The sequence below is a fragment of the Malaclemys terrapin genome, chromosome 2 (genome assembly GCF_027887155.1).
Source record: "Malaclemys terrapin pileata isolate rMalTer1 chromosome 2, rMalTer1.hap1, whole genome shotgun sequence".
Lineage (NCBI taxonomy): Eukaryota > Metazoa > Chordata > Testudines > Emydidae > Malaclemys > Malaclemys terrapin.
The window spans coordinates 41,022,633-41,035,624 of NC_071506.1; the positions used below are offsets into that span (position 1 = coordinate 41,022,633).

The 12,992-nt window shown below is 47.8% G+C and overlaps 1 protein-coding gene across 1 annotated transcript in view; it reads right to left on the reverse strand.

Moving 5' to 3' along the window:
* Positions 1-12,992, reverse strand: part of CPQ (carboxypeptidase Q) — a 281,476-nt gene that overhangs the window by 86,570 nt on the left and 181,914 nt on the right. The window lies entirely within an intron of this gene.

Consider the following 12,992-nt stretch of genomic DNA (forward strand, 5'->3'; position numbering starts at 1 on the left):
CAGAAGGTCACACACACATTGCAGTCACTAGGCACACTGGTCAGTCTGGGAGGTGGTTTTCATGTACTGTGTGTGGGGGCTATGTGAGTTTGTGGTGGGGGAGGGTGGTTACAGATCTTATGCAGCGGTCCTTAGCCTGGATGACAGAGCCACGCAGCAGGGGATCTGTAACCGCCCTCCCCCGCCACAAAGTCACATAGCCCCCACACACAGAGTCCCGAAAAGGCGGGGTGGCAGGCTCCATTGAAACAACCAGTCCACCACTGTGGACCGCTCTAGGAGCAGGAGCCTGTCATTCCTCGAGTTTAGAAGCGTCCTTTCCATCACTACACCCGCTCCCCACCACAGTCTGCGTCCCAGTTTCAACCCTTTACCGCGAAATCCTTAATAAAGAAAACTGTGTTAATGAACAAAGTTTCATTTATTTTATTTTTAAAGGTGTGTTGGAAGGGGGGGGGTAAGAGGGTTGGTAACTGGAGAGGATAGTCAACATTAACTGGGTAAATACACGGGGGCAGGTTCTGCTTCTGTTTAAAAAAATGTAATAGTCACTGGTCACTCTGGAACATAGCTTTCAAAGCTTCCCGGATGCACAGCACGTCCCGCTGGGCTCTTCTAATCGCCCGGGTGTCTGGTTGGGTGTAATCAGCCAGGCGATTTGCCTCAACTTCCCACTCCGCCATAAATGTCTCCCCCTTGCTCTCACACAGATTGTGGAGCACACAGCAAGCAATGGGGATATTGGTTTCGCTGAGATTGGAGCGAGTCAATAAGCTTCTCCATCTCCCCTTGAGACGTCCAAAAGCACACTCCACCACCATTCTGCACTTGCTCAGCTGGTAGTTGAAGAGTTCTTTTTCACTGTCCAGGGCGCCTGTATAGGGCTTCATGAGCCAGGGCATTAGTGGGTAGGCTGGGTCCCCGAGGATCACTATAGGCATCTCCACATCCCCAACAGTTATTTTGTGGTCCGGGAAGTAAATACCTTCCTGCAGCCGTCTAAACAGACCAGAGTTCCTGAAAACGCGAGCATCATGAACCTTGCCCGGCCATCCAACGTTGATGTCCCCTATGGTCCACTAGTGCTTGCAGCACCATTGAAAAGTAGCCCTTTCGGTTAATGTACTGGCTGGCCTGGTGGTCCGGTCCCAGGATAGGGATGGGAGTTCCATTTATAGCCCCACCGCAGTTTGGGAATCCCATCGCAGCGAAGCCATCTATGATTACCTGCACGTTTCCCAGGGTCACTACCTTTGACAGCAGTACATCAATGATTGCGTTGGCTACTTGCATCACAGCAACCCCCACGGTAGATTTGCCCACTCCAAATTGATTCGCGACTGACCGGTAGCTGTCTGGCATTGCAAGCTTCCAGAGGGCTATGGCCACTCGCTTCTGGACAGTCAGGGCTGCTCGCATCCGGGTGTCCTTGCGCTTCAGGGCAGGGGACAGCAACTCACAAAGTTCCAGGAAAGTTCCCATACGCATCCGAAAGTTTCGCAGCCATTGTGATTCATCTCAGACCTGCAGCACTATGCGGTCCCACCAGTCTGTGCTTGTTTCCCGGGCCCAGAATCGCCTTTCCACAGCATCAACATGACCCATTGCCACCCTGATGTTCAAGGCACGGGGTCCTGTGCTTTGTGAGAGGTCTGTGCCCCTCTCAGACTTAATGTCCTCACCGTGCTGCTGTAGCCTCCTCGCCCGATTTCTCAGCATCTGCCTCTGAAAAAGGTGCATGATAAGGTGCGAGGTTTGACAACGGCCATAACTGCAGCGATGATCGCAGCGGGCTGCATGCTCGCGGTGCTGTGGCGTCTGCGCTGTCAATCACCAGAAAAGTGAGTGAACTGATTGCCCGCGGGCGCTTTCACGGAGGGAGGGCGGGAGTGAGGGTTGAATGACGACAGTTATCCAAAACCACCCTCGACACATTTTTTGCCCCAACAGGCACTGGGGGCTCGACCCAGAATTCCAATGGGCAGCGGGGACTGCAGGAACTGTGGGATAGCTACCCACAGTGCATCGCTTCCAATGTCAACGCTTGCCCCATTAGTGTGGATTCACAAAGTCAAATTACTGTCCTTAATGTGGATACACACGTTTTAATTTGTAATATCGGTTCCACAAATTCACTTTAAGTAAAATCGAACTACTCTTGTAGTGTAGACATACCCTTAGTCAAAATGCATCAAACTTTATGTTTGAATTCCTGGTTCTTGCTAGGTTGTGTCACAACTTAATGTTATTTAAACTTTGTGTGTGTGTATGAAAGATTGAGATCAATAGTGCAAAGTACTAAATTCCCTAAAGTAAATACTTTCCCACCACAGGTTAGAAATGTAAACCAACTATTCATATGGAAGGTTAGCAATTAATAGTACAGTCGAGTCTAACAAAAATAGGGTCTGATAGATAGAGAAGTTCTTTTGGAGAATTCATAATACAGTTTAAAAGGTTGTATTCACATTCAAAATGTCAAAATTATTCTGCCTTCACATGGAAAAAAGGATCAATTTCTTTAAAGTCCATAACACTGGGCCATATTCAAAGGCAATTTAAATGATGGTGTAAGTCACACGAGATATGCAAGTAGGTTGAAGAACTGTTGTAAGTGGATGTAAGAGGTAAAGTAATGTAAGTTGCATTGATACAGTATTCAGTGGGTGTGTAAAATGAAGGGGCAAAAGGCAGGAAAAGCCCTTTATCTTATACCATCCTGTTAGTTGCTATTACTGCTTTAGCCCCATCCCTTCTGGCGTTTTCACCTATGTGCTACATTCGTTTTGCACACCTTGGGTCAGATCCTGCGCTTGCCCCTTATGTGAGTTCATTCCATTGGTGGGGAGAGCATATTGATCTTTCTCCCTCTCTTGCCCAGCGAACATAAGGGCCAGACAGAATCACAGGAGGAAGCCAGCTGCACCTAATAAAAAAGCATAGCAGCAGATGTACAGACAGTGTGCCTGGGAACTCTGGAAGAGATGTCTCCCAGGGCTCCCTCTGGGGCACTGCAGCTCCACCACTGCCAAAAGGCTCAGCCTAAATGGAACACTTGAGTCCCCACTGAATACCAAACTGGTGCAAATTACACTACATGACCACTTATCCCACTGTTTAAGCCACTGCTGTATTTGTTACAGAAATTTCCATGGAGCTGCACTTGCCTACACCAGCTTCAAGTTTGGCCCACTGTCAAATTTAGCATTTTTTCCCCATTAGTAGCCTACAGTCTGCTTTTATAAAGTACATTTACGGACCTGAAACAAGATACAAAATGGCCCTGTACAGCACATTCCATTGTTGTTACTCATTAAATCCTTACTGCATCCTCTATGTTGTTCAGGTTTGTAGGGTGATCAGGTTTCATTAGACACAAGAGATTCACTGGGTGACACTAGCATTTAAAGCCCTGACAGGAAACTTGAGACTTCTTTGAAAAATGCCTGATGCCAATACAAGAGGAAGATCTAAATTCTTGTGTAGAAAACACAAAAAAGAAATGTACAGCTACATGCTTGGTTAACAGAAGCCTCAGAATTAGGTGCCAAATACACAAATCTTACTAATGTATGTTCGGGCACTGGTAAATGGTACACTAAATATGATTTCCTATAAGGGTTCTCACTGTGATATTAATAAGAAGATGTACTTTTCTCCTGACTCTACTCATTTACAATGGTGTAAGATCCAAAAAACTACCCTCATCACTGGTTTGAATTAGTTAAGCAAGATAATAATCTTACATAGCAAAAAGTCGGTCTCTCTAACACCAGCATACTATTTGCATCTGTGCCCAATCATCACTCTATTGTTCCCCAGAGTTGACATCTCTGTTCTCCTTGTCTAACGGTTTGTATCTAGTAGTTTGAGGGCCCATTTATTTTCTCCCAAACACATGGCGCCGAGGATTCAACACTATTAATAAATATGCTGTACATGGTGCCATTCCTCTAATTCAAACAGCCTAATACCAACAATTTAAATTAAGTGCCTGATGCACATCTGATGGAAGTTCCTACCTATTTATAGTTGGCAAATGATAGTGGCCCATTAAAAAAGGAATCCTTTGATCCTGGGTAAGAGTTTAGAATCTGAAGTTGAACACAAACCTCTTGCTCATAACCAGTTAAGAATTCATTTCAGGTGCAGGAAGGCTCGGAAATTATCCCTTTTAAGAGAAAAATCTATTCACATTGCAATAGCATTCACTGGATTGAATGATAAATTTAGCAGAATAGATAGACAATATTAAACTAAGTTATACAACATATACAATTCTTTTGAATGGCAAGCCCTTACCCAATAACAAAAACAGAAGCTTTCCATTGACAGTCAATAGAACTAAGCACCCTAGGTGTTTTTGGAAATCCCACCCATTCTGATTTAAAAAGTCTCTTTGTACAATTGTGCAGAAAATTAGCTAGTGGGAGAAAGAAAGATTTTTTTCTTCAAAATTAAGGGAGAAATGTAAAGGGTTATTTAAAACCATTAAAAAGAGAAAGAACTTCATGGAAAAACACATTTACGTATTCCTATCCTTTAAAGCCCAACTTTGGTATACCAATATCCCAGATAAGTTAAAAGATGTGAAAGGAATATAGCTTTTTGGGTTGGAAAATGTGGCATGCGTGTGTTTTTTGAAGTAGATCATACAAGTTGCTTTATTTGTTGCTGCTTTTGCTTTGTTTGTCTGGGTTATTTTATTATATTTTATTTTCATAATGTTCAGGCCCAAAAGAAAGAGTAGACAGTATTGGAGCAGATATTAGTGACGGGAATCTAGCAAAGATGCAGTGAATTCTAAAGATGGTTAGAGGGAAGAGACTGAGGATTCTTGGACCTCAGGAACAAGGGAGGCTGTTGCAATCGTATGGGTTAACTAGAAAAGAAGCACAGAATCATGAGTGGGAAAACCCCACCGAAGGTGTAGTTGGCAGAATCTAGGGGAGAAGAAGAAGAAGAAAAGGAGGAAGTGAAAACTGAGATATAAGCAGTGCTGGGGAGAGCTCTGGAAGTGAGGACAAAGTTTAAATGTGATTTGGGAAGAGTCCAGTGAAGGGATTATAATGTGTGTGTTTGGTGAGAGAGAGGAAATTACACTGTCAGTGTGACAGGACAGGAAGATTATTTCAGCTGAGCATTTTGGATACACTTCAGAAAAGAGGCGGGAAAGGAGGAGGCAGAACATGAGATAAGGAAGGTACATGGAATACAGACAGAACGGGAGGGTTGCATTTTAGAAGTCATGTAGAGGAGGAAAGGAAACTGCATTTGGTTACAGTGTGAATGTGGGAGGAGAAGGACAAGGAAAAACTGAGATTACTCCAAAGGCTGTGAGCTGAGTGGCAGGCAGAGATAGAGAGGGAACCATGAATTTGTCATTTGTTATAGAGAACAAGGGGAACAGAGATAGGGGAGGGTTTAGGAAGGAATCATAGGAAGCTTACTTTTGACATGTTTAGTTTAGGAAAGTGATGGGATATCCAAGAAGAAATGTTAGAGAGGCAGCTGGAGATTCAAGACTGGACAGGACAAAGCAGTTGATTTGTGAGTAATCTGTAATCATGCTCAGTGGCGGATTAGCCACTGGGCCAATAGGGCCCGTGCCCAGGGGCCCCAGCCAATTGGGGCACCCCTGGCCCTGACCTGCTCCGTCTGCCTGGCACTCCCTGGCAGGAGTGCTGGGTGGCGGAGTAGAGCAAGCCCCTGCACCCCGACCCCTCTTCCTGGCAGCAGTGCCGGGGTTGGGGGCGGGGGGGAAGACTGCAGGCGGAAGGGTGGGGAGGAGCCCCCACTTGCTCTGGCCCAGGACTCCACAAAACCGTAATCCATCCCTGATGGATAGCTAAAGCCATGTGAATGAGGTCACCTAGGGAGGAGGCCTATTGGAAGAGAAGTAGGGAACCAAGGACAGAGCCCTGAGATCTCACCTGAAGAGAAGGACGTTGAATGAAAATGGCGGGAACAGCCAGGACAATGAAGTCGCTGAAGCTAATGCTTATTTAAGTGCTCTTTGTACAGTGACTACAGGGCCAGGTTAAATGAGTGTTACAAAGCAATATACCGAGTAGTTGTGCCCTCCTGAATCTCGGGTTTTAAATAGAGAACTGATTAGTGCAGTGCCTCAAAAGCAATACAATTCACACCCTCAAACACAATCTATTACTCTCTCTTCCGGATTAGTAGCCAGTGTACATTTAAAACAAAATCCCCAAAGTAAAAGAATACACTTAAAAGACCAAAGTGCTGTTTCAGCCACCTCCCTGCCCCTATGGAAGATCCAGGTTTCTGAGTAAATTTTTTTCTGCTTGAGTAATCTAATTTGGGGAATCCCTTCCTCTCTTTCAGCAGCAGATTATTAGAAATACAGGAAAACATTATAAAAGTCTTGTAGAGCAGAAAATACCATGTCCTCTCACTCTCGTTCCGACACTTTACAAAATGTGGCTTGGATGTTAAAGTACAGTAGTCTCAGCTCTGTCTCTGACGTACTTTATGTTTTGGAAAAGTAGATTGGAAAATCAGCAATGTAATGCTCAGTCCGCACTGCCTTTATCTTCCCTCATTCTTGATGACGCAGACACCTGTCTAGTGCTAGGCTAGGCTACACTGAAAATATATAAATTAAAAAACAACAACATGAGAACAAGATGATGCAGTGACCTCATTCTGAATGGTTCTTTGCATTTCAGCAGCTCCACTGGGTTTTGCACTTGGAAAAGGCTGAATTTCCCTCTGGCACCAAGCTTTTAAGACTTTTTTTAAAAACATAAATAAAGAGCCATTCTTTATCTTGAAGCTAGTGAGTACACTTGAGTTTGCAGTGAAGAGGAAGCCAACAGGAGAAAGGACAATAAGCTTATAGGGGTCTGTTTGCCTAAATTTACCAAAGCAGCAATATACTTTATGGCAGGACCACAAATATAATCTTCCTTTAGTATATTGTACTAACATGGGACATAAATACTCTGGTATTTTCTAGATGTGCAGTTCAGCTTGGATGTTAAAATGAAAGCATGACGTTACTTTCCACACTTAAAGTAAGAGCGGCACAGGGAAATATTTTTCCTATTTAGCAGATTCAAAAGTTACCTTCTCCTTATATAAAAAGCAGTCACATACCAAAAGATGCAACTTTTGGAGGGAGAGTCTATCAGAACAAGGAGGTAATATCAAGGATGCAGATATTTTAATTAAAAAGTAACTATTGTAAAAGATGACAACATTGCTTTAATTTGTTTCACAACATGATACCCTACCTCTCATACAGCAAACTACTGCAAATCCACAATTATGATTAATGCAGGAACATTTTAAAATTTAAAAGTAAATTAAAAATGACATTCAATTAAAATTATGCGAGATGAACCAGAATATTGCACTAACAGAAAAGGAATTACTTCAGTAAGAAGCATTTTATAATAGATAGCTTCAGTCCTCATGTATTAAGCCAGCGAATATGGAACAGAGAAATGTGAATTGATACATGGGCTACAGCAAATGGAACAGAAATCTATTTTATGTAATACTTCCTGACTTACAGTTTTCCAGACACATTAGTCAAGGCCATAATTCAGGAAACAGTTTCAATTACAATTTTAAAAAGTCTTAAAGGGACACTGTCAACTCTCATTCTTGTGAGATCCAAAAATTTTAATATCGATAGAACCTTGCAGTTCATGCCCATGATGTTTTTAAAACATTCTTTTCAAGTGTAGTTCTCTCTGGCTTTGTCCACACTAGGAAACAGGAGTTTAGTTTTACCAGTGCTGACCATGGCTTGTCCTTGTTAACATTTACAGCAGGGGTGAGCAAACTACGGCCTGCGAGCTGTTTTAAGCTGGCCTGTGAGCCGCACCACGTGGTTCAGCCCCACTCTGGCGCTCCAGCCGGGGCACTGGGTCGGGCGCCACACCATGCGGCTCGGCCCCGCTCCGGCCAGGGCGCTGGGTTGGGGGCCGCGCCACGTGGCTCGTCCCCGCTCCAGCTGGGGGCCACACCATGTGGTTCAGCCCTGCTCCAGCACTCTGGCCGGGGCGCAGGGTTGGGGGCCACACCACGCGGCTCCCGAAAGCCGTATCATGGTCCCACTCCGGCTCTTATGCGCTCCAATGGGAGCTGCAGGGGCGGTGCCTGTCAATGGGGCAGCGTTCAGAGCCGCCTGACCATGCCTCTGCGTAGGAGCAGGAGAGGGACATGCCACTGCTTCCAGGAGCCGCTTGAGGTAAGCGCCACTCGGAGCCTGCACCCCCCGAGCCTCTCCCCACCCCCCAACCCCCTGCCCCAGCCCCTCCCATTCTCCAAACCTTTCTATCCTAGCCCGGAACACCCTCCTGAACCCCAAACCTCTCCTCACCAGCCCCACCCCGGAGCCTGCACCCCCAGCCGGAACCTGCACCCCTGCCCCAGCCCTGATCCCCTTCCTGACCTCCGAACCCCTTGGTCCCAGCCCAGAGCACCCTCCTACACCCCAAACTCTTCATCCCCAGCCCTACCCCAGAGCCCACACCCCCTCCTGCCCCCCAACCCTAATTTTGTGAGCATTCATGGCCTGCCATACAATTTCTATTCCCCGATGTGGCCCTCGGGCCAAAAAGTTTGCCCACCCCTGATTTACAGCTAAGCCAATTGCTGAAACTGTGCTATTTCTCATTGTACACATGGTCTCTCACATGTATATATATTGCACCCACCAGTGAAGTTTGTGTGGGTCACACAGCCAGTGAATGCATGCAAGCTTTATACACAGGGATCCTAGTTTTCCATGATAAAACCCCCAAATTCTCTGATTTTAAAAAATAAATAAATTAAAAAACAAAACAAAACACATAAAAATCCATGTTTTCCACAATTAAAATGAAACGCTGAACTTTAACTCCATAGCCACGCTATATATAAGTATCAGTGGAACACATTTTATTGATATATTTGCAATTTTTAAGCAAGTTCAAAGCCTACCAGTGCCATCAATCATTGTAATAAAATAAAATTAATAGAACTGCAATTTGTATTTGTCTACCTTCAAACATAATTTACAGCCTTGCTACATAAAGTACAGAACAGCACATTACCATCAATGTGAAATTAGTCCTTGCCAAACTCACTGGCACAGTCTTTAGGGGTGATTTTTAAAGTTTTTGGCACCTTTTCATAAAAAACGGTTACTCACCTTTGTAACTGTTGTTCTTCGAGATGTGTTGCTCATATCCATTCCAATTAGGTGTGCGCGCGCCGCGGGCACGATCGTCGGAGAAATTTTCTACCCTAGCAACACCTGGTGGGTCGGCTGTGGAGCCCCCTGGAGTGGCGCCTTCATGGCGCTGGATATATACCCCAGCCGACCCTGCGCCCCCTCAGTTCCTTCTTGCCGGCTACTCCGACAGAGGGGAAGGGGGGCGGGTTTGGAATGTATATGAGCAACACATCTCGAAGAACAACAGTTACAAAGGTGAGTAACCGTTTTTTCTTCTTCGAGTGCTTGCTCATATCCATTCCAATTAGGTGACTACCAAGCCTTACCTAGGCGGTGGGGTCGGAGAGAGACATCGCTGTGTGTAAAACAGCTGATTCGAATGCAGCGTCGTCTCTGGACTGCTGTACTAGCGCATAGTGAGCAGCGAAGGTGAGTACTGATGACCAAATCGCCGCTCTACAAATATCCTGGATCGGGACATGAGCCAGGAAGGCAGTCGAGGAGGCTTGGGCCCTCGTGGAGTGGGCGGTGAGGCGTGGCATTGGGACACTGGCCAGGTTGTGGCAGGCACGAATGCAGGACGTAATTCAAGAGGAGAGATGTTGTGAGGAGACCGGTAAGCCTTTCATCCGGTCGGCCACTGCAACGGAGAGTTGTGTCGACTTCCTAAACGGCTTTGTACGCTCAATATAGAAAGCCAGGGCTCTGCGTACATCCAAGGAGTGCATACACTGGTCTTGACGGGTAGCTTGCGGCTTAGGATGGAAGACCGGAAGAAATATATCCTGGTTCACATGAAAAGGTGAAACTATCTTGGGAAGAAAGGCAGGGTGGGGGCGAAGCTGCACCTTGTCTTTATGGAAAACTGTATATGGAGGCTCAGGGCCCTGATTTCAGAAACACGCCGTGCTGAAGTGAGGGCTACAAGGAAGACTGTCTTCCAAGATAGGTACATGAGTGAGCAAGTAGCCAATGGCTCGAACGGGGGCCCTGTGAGCTTGGAGAGAACCAGGTTAAGATCCCACGCCGGAACGGGTTGGCGTTGCTGTGGGTACAGTCGCTCTAAGCCCTTAAGGAATCTGACGACCATTGGGTTAGAGAAGACCGAGGAAGCGGGTCCAGGAACGCCAATATAGCGGCCAGGTGAACCCTGATTGAAGATATCGCCAAGCCCTGCTGTTTCAGGGATAGGAGATATTCGAGCACAAGGGGGATAGACGCCTGCAAGGGGGTCGTGGCTCGCTGCTCACACCAACAGGAGAAACGCTTCCATTTGGCTAAGTAGGTGGTCCGTGTAGAGGGCTTTCTACTTCCCAGCAGAATGTGTTGCACGGGATGCGAGCATTGCAGCTCTGTCCGATTCAGCCATGGAGCATCCACGCTGTGAGGTGGAGCGACTGCAGGTCGGGGTGACAGAGTTGGCCGTGGTCCTGAGAGATCAGATCTGGGCACAGGGGAAGCGTGATCAGTGTTTGAACCGATTGCTCCAGAAGCGTGGTGTACCAGTGCTGTCTTGGCCAAGCTGGAGCGATTAGAATCACACGTGCCTGGTCTCTGCGTAGGTTGAGCAGTACCCTGAGCAGTACCCTGTGGACCAGTGGGAATGGAGGAAAAGCGTAGAACAGCTGGTCCTTCCACGTTAGAAGGAAAGCGTCTGACAGGGAGCCCGGAGATCGCCCTTGTAGGGAGCAGAACGCGTGGCACTTCCTGTTGGCTCGAGATGCGAACAGGTCGACCTGGGGAAATCCCCACCTCTGGAAGACAGAATAGATGATGTCTGGATGAATCGACCACTTGTGCGTCTGGAAAGACCTGCTGAGACGGTCCGCTAGCGTGTTCTGGACTCCAGGGAGGAACGATGCCGGGAGATGTATTGAGTGGACAATGCAGAACTCCCACAGGCGGATAGCCTCTAGGCATAGGAGAGACGATCAGGCTCCTCCTTGCTTGTTGATGTAGAACAAGGCCATGGTGTTGTCAGTGAGGACTGACATGCAACGGCCATGTAGGAGACCGAGAAATGCCTGACAGGCTAGGCGCACCGCCATCAGCTCTCGAACATTGATGTGCAGAGCTAGTTGGGATGCGGTCCACAGGCCCTGGGTATGGTGCTCCCCGAGGTGAGCACCCAACCTAGAGATGAAGCATTGGTGACCAGGTGCAGGGAGGGTTGTGGAGCGTGAAACGGCACTGCTGCGCAAACCGCCTTGTGATCCAACCACCAGGTGAGAGAGGTCAAGACCGAGTTTGGAACCATGACCACCATATTCAGGTTGTCCTGATAAGGACGGTACACTGATGATACCCAGGCCTGAAGTGGGCAAAGCCGAAGTCTGGCATGCCTGGTTACATAAGTACAAGAGGCTATGTGACCCAACAGGCTGAGGCACGTCCTTATTGTGGTAATCGGGAAGGCCTGGAGCCCTCGAATGATGCTTGTGATGGTGTGAAACCGACTGTCTGGTAGAAGAGCTCGGGCGAGTCTGGAGTCTAGGACTGCCCCGATAAACTCTATTCTCTGGGTTGACTCCAGAGTGGACTTCTCTTTGTTGAGTAGGATGCCTAACTCGTGGAATGTTTGTAGTATTATCTGGACATAGGCTTGAACTTGCTCCCTGGTGCGGCTGCGCACCAGCCAATCGTCTAGATACGGGAACACCTGTATCCTTTGCCGACGAAGGTGTGCTGCAACGACAGCCATACATTTTGTGAACACTCTCAGAGCGGCGGACAAGCCGAAGGGAAGGACGGCAAATTGGTAGTGCACCTTGTTTACTACAAATCGAAGGAAGCGCCTGTGTGGGGGGTAGATTGCTATGTGAAAATATGCGTCCTTCATGTCGAGGGCGGCGAACCAGTCTCCAGGATCCAGGGAAGGGATGATGGTCCCCAAGGAGACCATGCGGAACTTCAACTTTACTATGAATTTGTTGAGTCTGCGTAAGTCTAAAATGGGTCGCAGACCCCCTTTTGACTTGGGGATCAGGAAGTAGCGGGAATAAAACCCCTGCCCCTTAACTCTGGTGGCACCTCCTCTATGGCTCCCATAGAGAAGAGGTCAAAAACCTCCTGTATAAGGAGATGCTTGTGAGAAGGGTCCCTGAAGAGGGACGGGGAGAGGGGGTAGGAGGGGGGGAACAAAGAAAACTGTAGAGCGTATCCCCTCTCCACCGTGCGAAGGACCCAACGGTCTGATGTTATGAGGGACCAAGCACGGTGGAAACGGGAGAGGCGATCCCGAAAGGAAGGAGATGGATCCTGGGTAGTGGCTGGGGCGCCGTCCTCGAGCGCACCTTCAAAAGTTTTGTCTAGGACCCGAAGGTGGACCCTGGTTCTGACCGGGTTGAGGGGCGGTCGACCTTCGCCTATCACCTCGTCCCCGCCTTCTGGCGAAGTCCTGTCTCGGACGAGGCGGGGAGGGTAGAACCTTTGAGGCTGGGGCCTAAAGGGTCTGCGCTGGGGCCCTGGGACATGCATCCCCAGGGAGCACATAATGGTTCTCGAGTCCTTGAGGCTCTGTAATTGAGAGTCCGTCTTCTCCGAGAACAACCCCTGGCCCTCGAAAGGTAAATCCTGCAGGGTCTGCTGCAGTTCTGGCGGCAAGCCCAAAACCTGGAGCCAGGAGATGCGTCGCATGGCGATGCCCGATGCTAGCGTCCTGGCGGCCGAGTCCGCTATGTCCAAGGAGGCTTGTAAGGAGGTCCTAGCCACCTTCTTACCCTCCTCCACTAAGGCCCCGAACTCCTCCCTTGAGTCCTGGGGAACCAACCCTTTGAATTTACCCATGGAGTTCCAT